This window comes from Cryptomeria japonica, chromosome 5, assembly GCF_030272615.1.
Source record: "Cryptomeria japonica chromosome 5, Sugi_1.0, whole genome shotgun sequence".
Lineage (NCBI taxonomy): Eukaryota > Viridiplantae > Streptophyta > Pinopsida > Cupressales > Cupressaceae > Cryptomeria > Cryptomeria japonica.
In genome coordinates this window covers 804,445,484-804,456,606 of record NC_081409.1, presented here as the reverse complement: position 1 = coordinate 804,456,606, position 11,123 = coordinate 804,445,484, and the positions used below count along the sequence as shown (strand labels likewise).

General features: G+C 34.9%; 5 non-coding genes across 5 annotated transcripts; 1 reads left to right on the top strand and 4 right to left on the bottom strand.

Moving 5' to 3' along the window:
- Positions 1–1,637: 1,637 nt before the first annotated feature.
- On the bottom strand, positions 1,638–1,724 carry TRNAM-CAU (transfer RNA methionine (anticodon CAU)). The gene is given in 2 exon segments: positions 1,638–1,673; positions 1,687–1,724. It is a non-coding gene; the product is annotated as a tRNA-Met (tRNA).
- Positions 1,725–1,983: 259 nt separating this feature from the next.
- Positions 1,984–2,055, bottom strand: TRNAM-CAU (transfer RNA methionine (anticodon CAU)). The gene has a single exon. It is a non-coding gene; the product is annotated as a tRNA-Met (tRNA).
- A 120-nt stretch (positions 2,056–2,175) lies between these two features.
- Positions 2,176–2,249, bottom strand: TRNAV-CAC (transfer RNA valine (anticodon CAC)). The gene has a single exon. It is a non-coding gene; the product is annotated as a tRNA-Val (tRNA).
- A 195-nt stretch (positions 2,250–2,444) lies between these two features.
- TRNAG-UCC (transfer RNA glycine (anticodon UCC)) lies at positions 2,445–2,516 on the top strand. Its single transcript has one exon. It is a non-coding gene; the product is annotated as a tRNA-Gly (tRNA).
- A 237-nt stretch (positions 2,517–2,753) lies between these two features.
- Positions 2,754–2,826, bottom strand: TRNAE-CUC (transfer RNA glutamic acid (anticodon CUC)). The gene has a single exon. It is a non-coding gene; the product is annotated as a tRNA-Glu (tRNA).
- Positions 2,827–11,123: the final 8,297 nt, after the last annotated feature.

The following is an 11,123-nucleotide window of genomic DNA, read 5'->3' as shown; positions in this document are numbered from 1 at the left end:
AAGATTTTTACATGGAACACCCCAAGAGGGAAAAACCATGGCGAGGATCAACTCACAATATATGAAACATATCTTTGCAATGTTTATTTCACGCTTAGTGCCAAGGAATCTCACTACTCCGTAAATGGACTTGCAAACTAGAGAACACTGCCCTAGGGAAAGATACAATACTTTCAATGCCATCATGTTTGGCGCTGAAGTTGTTTGAAAAATATTATGAAATGATACCAACATTTTATGTCCTCAATGCAATCTCCTTCTCCTGCATCTTAGAAACTCCCTTCGAGCACATTGGTTAAACCAAGGGATATTGTGACCCTTCTTTACTTAGTTTTGTTTTCAAAGCATATGTAGGAATCAAGAACATGTTGGAGGTCCGAAACCATGGGAAGCTCTAGATTTTTCCTTTTGTTTTTCCTGAAATTCACTTTTCCATCTTTATCTCTTTTCACCTTTGGATCCTATCGAGGGTCATAGGTTTATCTAGAACCAATAACCATTTGGAGGTTCCTACGATTCCCAGAAACAATGCATGTTTCAATAGATAAAATAATTATGCTTAAAATAATTTCAAGCTTAGGGGATAGGGAAGAACTTTATATTGCTTGCCAAGGAATGGTATGAAAGTACTAGGGGAAACACCAATGTCCTAAATCTTGACAAAATAATCGATACATAGGCAAATTACAAAGCTCCAAGGAGAGTTTTTAAGATTAGTAGGGGAAAAATGCAAGGATGGAAACTTCTGAAACCTTGACAAAGAAAAAAATGCAACACAAAGTTGATTGCACAAAGGAAACAGGGTGAAGAGTCGAGGCTGATAAGAAAATCATAATAGCATAGATAGCCTCAAAACTCTCACTAGGAATAACTACTATAATGCATACACATTATTTGAAAACTATGGCATAAAGTGTTAGTGCATGCACCCATTATAAACATGTAACAAGTGTTACTTCAACTTTAAAATCCTTAAATTTAGGTTTGCATTAGATCAATTTGAGCCTAAGGATCAAACATGCAACAAAGTCAATGCTTGAAAAGTTTAATGAAAAATTAGACTTCTTTAGATGATAATCATGATGAGTTTTAGATGTCATATATTATATAAGCTAAAGAGTGCATATATGAAGATGCAACATATGCACAATTGAAAATGGTATACTTGGAATCTTTTAACTAGTCTTGGTAGTTACCATGTCTAAGACTTGAGGTCGACCTTATTTATTGACCCTTGTCAATCTTTATGGATATTATTATTCATTTGAATTTGACAGTGGAATGATTTTTGCATATTTGTTGGATTGCAAGTACGTGAACACATGTTATGCTTCACTTTTGACATCATGTTAGGTTTCTAATGGAGGATCATCATAGCAATGCTCTATGCCTTGTAATCGGAACATGACTTTATAAGAACATTAAGAAATATTGGAAAAAATAAAATATTTAAAAATTGTGAACTCCATATAATAATAATATATTTAAACTATAAGAATTCATTCCAATTTTTTAAAATTAAACTCAAACTATGTATATTTTGTTTGTATTCTTACTCAAAATATTAATCTCAAACATCAATAATTTTAAATAGAAGAAAAATGCATTTATGGGATTCAAAAATAGTAAAAGGAAGATGGGGTGAGAGAGGCTCGAACTCTCGACCTCAGGATCACTCAATTTAGCTATGAGACCTACGCGCTAGCCAACTGCGCCACCACCCCTTCTGACAGAAACGTTGAGTATTTGTGTATTTAGTTATTAATGAGTACTACCAGTAAAGATATCTGTTCCCTGCCCCTGCTCAGACCGTAGTCTATCGCCCAACCAACAAGACAATTAAAGCTACAACAAAGATCATTGTTGGAGCCCAATAATTATTATTATCAAACTTACTGTCAACGTACATGCGCAAGGCCTACAAAACAACTGTGAATTAAAATAGCGAGCGGTCGGAAGCCTCAGCTGACATACGCTGCAAGCTATCAGAGCCAGGTTTCGATCCTGGGACCTGTGGGTTATGGGCCCACCACGCTTCCGCTGCGCCACTCTGATCGTTGAAAGCAATTTAAATTGATTTAAATAAAGACAAAAGTTTCGTAAACGTAGAAAATAAGATTATCTACTTAATTAAATGAATAAGCCAGAAAGACGGTAAAACCAAATACCAAACAATGTCTGAGCCCAGGTTCGAACTGGGGACCTTTAGTGTGTGAGACTAACGTGATAACCAACTACACCACCCAGACGTTTTGAACAACTTATCAGATAATTCTTTAATTTTGTTCAAACAGGGAACGGAATTCGAACTCTGTATACTTAAAAAGTGAGTAATGATCAAAGAGAGAGTGATATTCGTAAAACGATTTGTAACTAATCCAGGCACAGTATTGGAAACGAAAATGACTAAAATTTAAAAAAATAGTTGACAGATCTTTGTATATGCGTTTGTAGTCCAACGGTTAGGATAATTGCCTTCCAAGCAATAGACCCGGGTTCGACTCCCGGCAGACGCACTGTTCTAGTTCTTCTCAGTTGGCGCACGAAAATTTTGTTTAACTTCCCCTATGGAAAGTGCTGTGCGTAAGTTGTTTCATTGGAAGGGCCAAAAAGAGATAATTGCCTTCAAAACAATAAACTCGGCTGCGTCAGTTGTTTATTTTGCAAATTGGAAGGCAAAAATAGATAATTGCCTACCGGCAAACGCGTCGTGTCAGACATTTAGTTTGCAAATTGGAGAGCAAGAGAAAAAGTTCCGTTGCCGGGACTCGAACCCGGGTCTCTCGGGTGAGAGCCGAGTATCCTAACCAACTAGACTACAACGGATGATGCTTTTTCTATCGAAATAATAAATATTCATAATATAATAATAAAATCGTATTTACTTACTATTTTTGAGCCCTAAAAATAGAAGTGTCGCTTATGACTTGGCTACCGCACTTTGCATAAAGGAGATGTTAAAAAAGTCTCCAAGTCCACCCTTCATAAACGCTATCTCATTAATAGGGGCAAGGGTATTACCGATAAGAAAATCTAGACTTTAAAATATTAGATTAATTATTTTTTTAGAGGTAATTTTATAAAGAAAATATAATCTTTTATATTTTTTCAATTTGTTCAAAATCTAGAATTCATAATTTTGATTAATTTTTTGGGTTGTGAAATTTGATCGTAGTTGATGCCAATACTCCCACCTAAAACACTACTCACTCTTATAAAGATAGTTATGCAATTCGTCACTCAAATGTCATTGATTTATGCTCAATCCACCAAAATTAATTCACCATTTTTAATAATAATTAAAATAAAACCTAAAAAGAAAATGTTCAATTTTTTTAGATGAGAGTAAATTTTACCAAAGCACACAACAAAAAATGATCAGACCACTTACAAATTCCCCAAAAAAATCACTGATACCATGGCAAGTGACTTATCCAAAGATTTTGCATAAATTGTATCGCTGTGTCAATGAATTCGATGAGAAAAAATGACAACCTTAAAGTTCTAAAACTAAATGCAGCATTGAATGATTCCCCTCTGGAAAAAAAATTAAGTTGTGAGGAATCTCTTCTTGGACCATTGCCTACGGCTTTTTATTTTGCATTTGACTCCCAATGCCCCTATGGAGAAAAAATTAAGTTTTGAGGAATCTCTCCTTGGACCATTGCCTCCGACTTTTTATTTTGCATTTGACTCCTTCGAATTCCCACTATGATTTTGCTAGCGTCAAATGTAGAGTCATGGTGTTAAACAACTCGCTCATGTGTTTTTGCAGAAAGATCAACAGTATCTATGATGTGTAGATTTTTTTGGTTAAACAAGTAAATGATCAACGAATCTAGTAATATATAAAATATGCCATCTGCATTGTTCTTACATATATTTCAAGATCTAACACGTTGTCAAATTTGGTTAAGGACATATCTATGTATATTGTCTTCCACGCATGGCCAGAGATGTTAATGAGAGTGCACTGACTAAGACCCCACGTTTACTCAATGAAAATGGATGCACTTTTTGAGGTGGGTGGTGGTCTAACCATAATTTGGAGCTTGTTTAGCAGTAATACATTAATAATCAATCTATTTCCTCAAGGTTTGGAATTATGAGAGTGGGGATCATAAAATAATAGTGTGCCATCAACTAAAGTAAAATAAATAACAATGAGCAGGTTTGGTGCATTGAGGAGAGGGTCAGATCAACATAAGAAAATCCTAACTAGATCAATACAAAACAAAAAAAGGTTTAGCCCCTTTCCCACCTCCTCAATAACAATAGAATACCTAGGAAAACACTCACCCCTTTAGCATTAACATAAAAAACACATAACATTACAAACAAGGATAACCAAATATATATTAGCACCCATTCAAAATACAAATTTCCCAATGCCATGTTTTTGTTTTTGATCAAAATACTTATCAAGAATCAAATTTAGATCAAAATAAAAACACGCATTCTACAAGGATTCAATTAAAATGTTAAAAATTGTTTAACCAAATCGGAACAAACCGTCCAATTCAAAAACGAAAACTCTTACACCATAGTTTTATTTTGCATGAATAAAATATGTATTAGAATAACCATGGAACACTAAACCTTAGAAAAGGTCATAATTGTCTCACCTTCATCAATGGCATCATATCAATAAATAGCATCCAAAATATCTATACTAATCACACCAACATCAACATGAAAACATGAATGGAGGTCCCAATTTGTCCCATCTCCATCAATGATATCAGATAAACAAGCGTATCCAAAAATTAAATACTCATCATACTAGCATTAACATCAAAACCATCCAAAGCTCTAGATGGCATGAAATCTTGTGTTTGAGGCATTTTAGATAAAATACTATATCCAATTTGTTTGTTGTGTCATAAGAGGCGCCCCTTAGTGATGGTGTCTAAAAACTAAGACCAATTTGCAAGGGAAGACTAGAATTTTATATATATATATATACTGCATGACCTTTTACCTTAGTAGATCCTCACTATTTAGAATTAGAATAAGAAGTTGACTTAGACATTCTAGAAGGTAGATCAATGTTGTTCTTCTTAAGAAGATGTTTTAGTTCATCAATATCCTTCTTATAACAAGAATTATCTTCATGTCCAATCCTCTTTCAATATGAACAAGTAAAATTCTCCTTCTTAGATGAATCATCTTTTGAAAATGATTTATTTTGTGATTGATTTGTTTGTGGCATTTTCATTGATTTATTTTGTTTCTTGTTAGATTGTCCTGACTCTTTCTATCCCTTAAGTTGACCAACGAACAAGGCTTGATTCTTTGATGGTTTAATGAGATCCATAGAAATAAGCTTTTGTTGTTCATGTATTAGCATCTCATAAAAAGATGCAAATGAAGGCTTAACACAAGTTGATGCCATAGTTAGCATGTGAGTATGAAAGCTAGAGCAAAAGATGGACACTCTGGAGCCAATTTATTCAATACATTATAAACCAACTAAATGTCCCTTTTATCAATACCACATTCTTACATTGTGCTCTCAAATTGTTAACTTAGTAATGAAATCTTGGATGTTGTCAAAGTTCTTTGGATCAGGACATGTCAAATCATTATCAATCTCATAGCCTCTAACTTCATCAATTGTGCTATATAAAGTTTTTTATCTTTTCCCAAGCTTCATGCGAAGTTTCACATGTTTCATTCTGAAACAATAGATCAAGGGAAATAAAACTAGGAAGACATCCAAGAGTTGTAGTTTGTTCAAGCATCCATTTTATCGTTTCCTTATTTTGTATAGGTTCAGCTACCTTTTGCTCAACATATGGAGTTGTAGTGTCATGAAATTATGACCCTAGCAATTTACGACAACATTAGGGTCCCACTAATACATTTGGACTAGATTTTTGACTGAGGTTTCCGACGGAGAAGGTATATTGTGGCCAAATTTTATTTTTTGTGAAAAAATGCCCGCATTAGTCGTAATTCCGACGGAAATTTCGCACTTGGTTTCAACGAAGAAGGCATTAGCAATGAGAATTTTCTTTTTTTCAAAAAATTGCTTGAGTTCATTGTAATTCCGACCACAACAACCATTACAAAATAAAAAAAGAGGCGGGGAATTCATTTGTGAATTGCAATCCCGTGTATGCGTCCTGGCAACTTCAACCCCCAAGAACATCAAACCCACGTCGAAGGCAATCCCGCGCAAGAGGTAGATTCAAATTGCCCTAGTTTTTAATTTCATGTTGCACAAAATATACATGTGGTGGTTAATTGTCCTAGTTTAATCTTGTAAAACCATATAACTGTGATTGAGGAGTGAGCGTTCAATTTTGTAGCAGCAATCCCTTCCTCCCGTATATGCGTGTGTTGATTGTTCACATGAGATCACATCTCTTTGCGGCATCGTATCAAACAATTCACGAGCCTTGTCCATGTTTCCATATTTTGCATTCATGTCAATCAGGGCATTTGCAAGTACAAAACCTAACAAAATTCCTCTATCCATTATGCTTTGATGGATGTCCATACCCTGTTCCAAAGCTCCCATTTTTGCATAGGCAAGGAGGATGCTAGCAAAGGTTGTGGAATTTGGCTTTATGCCTTCCAATTTCATTTGCTTGAAAGTGTCTAAAGCCTTTTCGACAAATCCATTTTGTGCATATCTAGCAATCATTGCAGTCCACGAGACAACATTTCTTTCAAGCATTCTATCAAACAGTTCACGTGCCTTGTCTATCCTTCCACATTTTGCATACATGTCTACCAGGGCAGTTACAACTACAACATCTGACAAAATTTCTCTATCCTTTATGCTTCGATGAATGTCCATACCCTGTTCCAAATCTCCCATTTTGGCACGGGCAGGGAGGATAGTAGCAATGGCCGTGGAATTTGGCTTTACACCTGCCGATTGCATTTTCTTGAAAGTTTCTAAAGCCTTCTCAACAAATCCATTTTGTGCAGTTGCAACTACATCTGACAAAATTCCTCTATCTTTTATGCTTTGATGGATGTCCATACCCTGTTCCAAAGCTCCCATTTTGGCACAGGCTAGGAGTACGCTGGCAAACGTAACTAAAGAAATGCAATGATCAGCTCCAAAGGCATCAAACCACTACTAACAAAACCGAGAGTCTAAAATATGATAGGGAATAGTGTGAGTTGTCTTGAAATAAAATATTTTATTTTCAATTTCAACTAAAACATTATTACTCAGCCATTTAATGTTATTAATAAGTGTTTAATTTATGAAAGAGATAAGTGGTTGGCCACAAGTACATGAGTTAGTAAATGCACACAAATAAGTGAATTTGATATTCAAAACTATCTACAATGAATTCAATTCTTGTCCATTAGTCATTTATGTTTGCAATAAGCATCTTTCTTTGTGTTTCTTAATCTTTATTCATAGTTATGTGCATATTTCACATTGTATAATTAGGATATCAGTTGCTATGGCTTAACACTAGCATGATGTTTGTGTTGTGGTATAGATGCACGGAAACATAATTATGGGATTGTTATATTATAGAGATCATAAATCTAGATATCACATATTAGTTCTAGCTCTTCTTGGATTGAGTCTAAAGTTGACATACAGTCATAAAGCCATTATTAGCAGATCTATCCATTTCTAGTAAAGACAATTGAGAAAGTCATTTTGATATTGAGAGTTTCTTATCTGTTTACCTATTTATCATTATTAAGCCATAATATTTAGGTCTATTTATCTCTCTTGCAAAACCTCTGTAAGTGTCCTAGATTGTCCCTACTACTCACTCTTCAATGAAATAGTGGAGTTCTAAAGATTTGTTGCACAAGATGGTGTTGAACATATCAACAAGGCTAGCATGGAAGGCATGTTCAAGCTTCCACATGTACTACTTACAACAAATGATTTGTTGATAGAAGAAATTCTTGAAATAGGAATACAATCAAAAGACAAGTAAGTACATACAAACCTCCTCAGTTGAAAATAAAATCTATGTATAAAAAGAGTACATTGAATCCCAATCAATAAACACAATAGAGGTACCGATGGAGACTTAATTGGATGTACCATGTCGCACCAAAGTTGTTAGAGTATGCTAAGCTAGTACATAATGTTTCCTAAATCCACATTAGTATTTTACCCAGATCATTATCTAACAAAACTAACTATAGTAATCCTTTTGAGGATTCATTTCATGGTGCTAGATCTTCATTTAGTTCCACTTCTTGTTGGAGAAAAGAACAATTATTTCTTGAGGTAGATGAATATCACATCAACAAAGGACAAGACCCTTTATAGAATATAACAAATTGTACTCCAACAAAAGATCATGGGGGTTTCACTAGAGATATTGAATAAGAGATAGACTTCTACTGCTGCATTAAAAGCATTGACATGTTCTTCATTTATTGATGTAAACTCTTTGTGATGCCACCACAACCAACAAAGGTGTAAAAAGTTGTTTGCAATGCATGGATTTTTAGGATTGTCCTTTGAGAAAACAAAATTAAAGTATGGAAGTAGGATCTGCCAGCTCCTGAGGGAATCTTGATGAAAAATAACTGTAAAATATTTGGGCGAGCTTATATGCAAAAACTCATGCTTCCTGATGGGTTTATGTACAGAAATAAGCATGAATTAAGTGGTAAATGGGCTTCTAGAAATAAGAGGGACAAAGAGGCAGTGGAAGTGAAAACTTCTGGTGTTGTGTCTGCTCCATCTCAGAATGGGAATGGCGAAGGTATTGTAAGAGGAGCTGAGAAGGGTGTTGGAAGAAGTGGGGGTGTTTACATTCCCCCATTTAAGCTGGCTCAAATGATGAAAGATGTGGAAGACAAGAGCAGTGTGGAATACCAGTGCATGACATGGGATGCCCTTCAGAAGAGTATCAATGGGTTAGTAAACAAGGTAAATGCATCTAACATCAAGAACATCATTCCAGAGCAGCAAAAGTCTATTCCTATGTCAGATGAATCTACCTCTAATGACGATTCTTCTAGTTCATCAGGTTCATCAGATTCTGATACATCAAACTAAGATTCTGAGAGTGAAACTGACAGTGAGAGCAGTAAGGAGTCACCAAGAAAGAAAAAAAATTCAAAGCATGACTATGAGTATGAAAAAACAAGAAGAAAGAAAAGGTCGAGGGCATCTGACTTGGAGGATGGAAGTGACAATAAAAAAATCATAAGGAAAAAGAAAAGGAATTACAAATCTTTCTAGTCAGTTATTCAAGGCTCCAGTAGACACCGTTTTCCTGGACTGTGACAAACAAAAGAATCACTCCCAAGTGCTTTGGTTTTATAACAGATGATTATAAGATGCTACAATGTTGTCTTATATATTTTAATAGCCACGGGTTTTAGAGTTATGTACTTGACAGGTAATGGATAAACAGTGTTAGGAGGAGAAAATATTGAAGGCCAAGTCCAGATTGTGATAATACTAGATCAATGAATCCTATTATTTATTGAGTATTTCTTGTTTTCCATGTTGTGTGATGTACCATAAGCAAACTAGAAATCTAAATTCAATAAGATGCTATGTTCAATGATGATAATTTCTATTTTCTTGCCTGTGAAGAAAGACCATGTCAGACAATATCAACGAACAACAAAATAAGGAGACAATTGCTAGATTATGGTCTAACTTGAAAAGAAAAGGTGATGGAAAATGTTATTGTCCGTGCAAAATTTGTAAGGGGTTAAAGACTAGAAGACTTCTAATCAAAAAAACAAAGAAACATTGTAGGCTGCATGGTCACATTGAAGGTGGACATGATTATCATCCATTGGTAATTTTTTCATTATATCGTTTTGACAATTTATATACATAATAAATCACGTGATGATGAGATCATGATCATGGTTTATTTATGTTTATCAATTTTATATAGGTTGAGCACCCTAGAGCACATGGTATGGATCAACACAACCCTGAGAATATGGTTTTCGAAGTGGACGAACATGGAAGTGTGAATATCGAAGCTGAAGATAATGATCCTATGGAAGATGACGATCATGAGCCAGAAAACACAATTGAAGATGATGGTACAAATACATTGATCCATGACTCATTTAGTACTCACGCAGCTAATCATGATGATGAAGATGACCTTGATGTTGTTCATGATGTCCCTCTACTTGAGAAGGCATCTGAGGTCCTTTATGAAGGCTCGCAGGCAACTCTTCTCTCCGATGTATTGTTGTTGGTGAACTTGAAGGTTATGAATGGTTTATCCAGCATAACAATGTCATGTATGTTAAGGTGTGTCATATATGTCATAATAAACTGTGAATCATGTTGTACCATTAATATTCTTTATTATAACAAATTATATTTTTTTGCTATAGATTGATAGGTGAGTTTTTGTTACCACCATCAAATATTCTACCTCGCTCATACCGAGAATTATTTGTCATTATGAAAGATATTGGAATGGAGTATCAAGCAATAGATGCTTGTCCCAATGATCATATTATACATCACAAACAACATGAATTTCAAACTGAATGCCCTGAATGTCATATTAGTAGATATCGAACAGATCAAATAACAAAAAGGGTTCCTCGCAAGGTTCTTCGCTATATTCCCATTATTCCGCGTATGCAACGATTATTCAAGTGCACTAGCTTGGCACAATTTATGGATTACCATGCACGCACTAGAAGTCGAGATAACATTATTCAAATGCCTGCAGATGGTTCAGCATTTATGGACATAGAGGAAAAGTGGCCACACTTTAAAGAAGAACCTCGTAATCTCAGGCTTTCATTGTCTGCGGACAGTGTCAATCCATTTGGAGAGATGAGATCTGTTTACTCAGTGTGGCCTGTTTTTTTTATCAACAATAACATTCCTCCATGGATGCCAATAAAGAGGGAGCACATAATGTTGGCAATGATTGTTCCAGGTATTTTATCATTTAAATATAGTTGTCTAAATTTAATTATAAATATTGCAGTAAAATGGTCATAATAATTATGTAATGTTTTTGTTCATTCGATTAGGTAAGTACCAAGTTAAAGATATGAATGTATATATCAAGCCTCTTATCGACCAGTTGTTGGAGTTATGGAATGGTGTCACTATGTATGACATCTCTAGACCAATAGGACAAAGACAATTTCAATTCCATGTGATGCTTCTATGG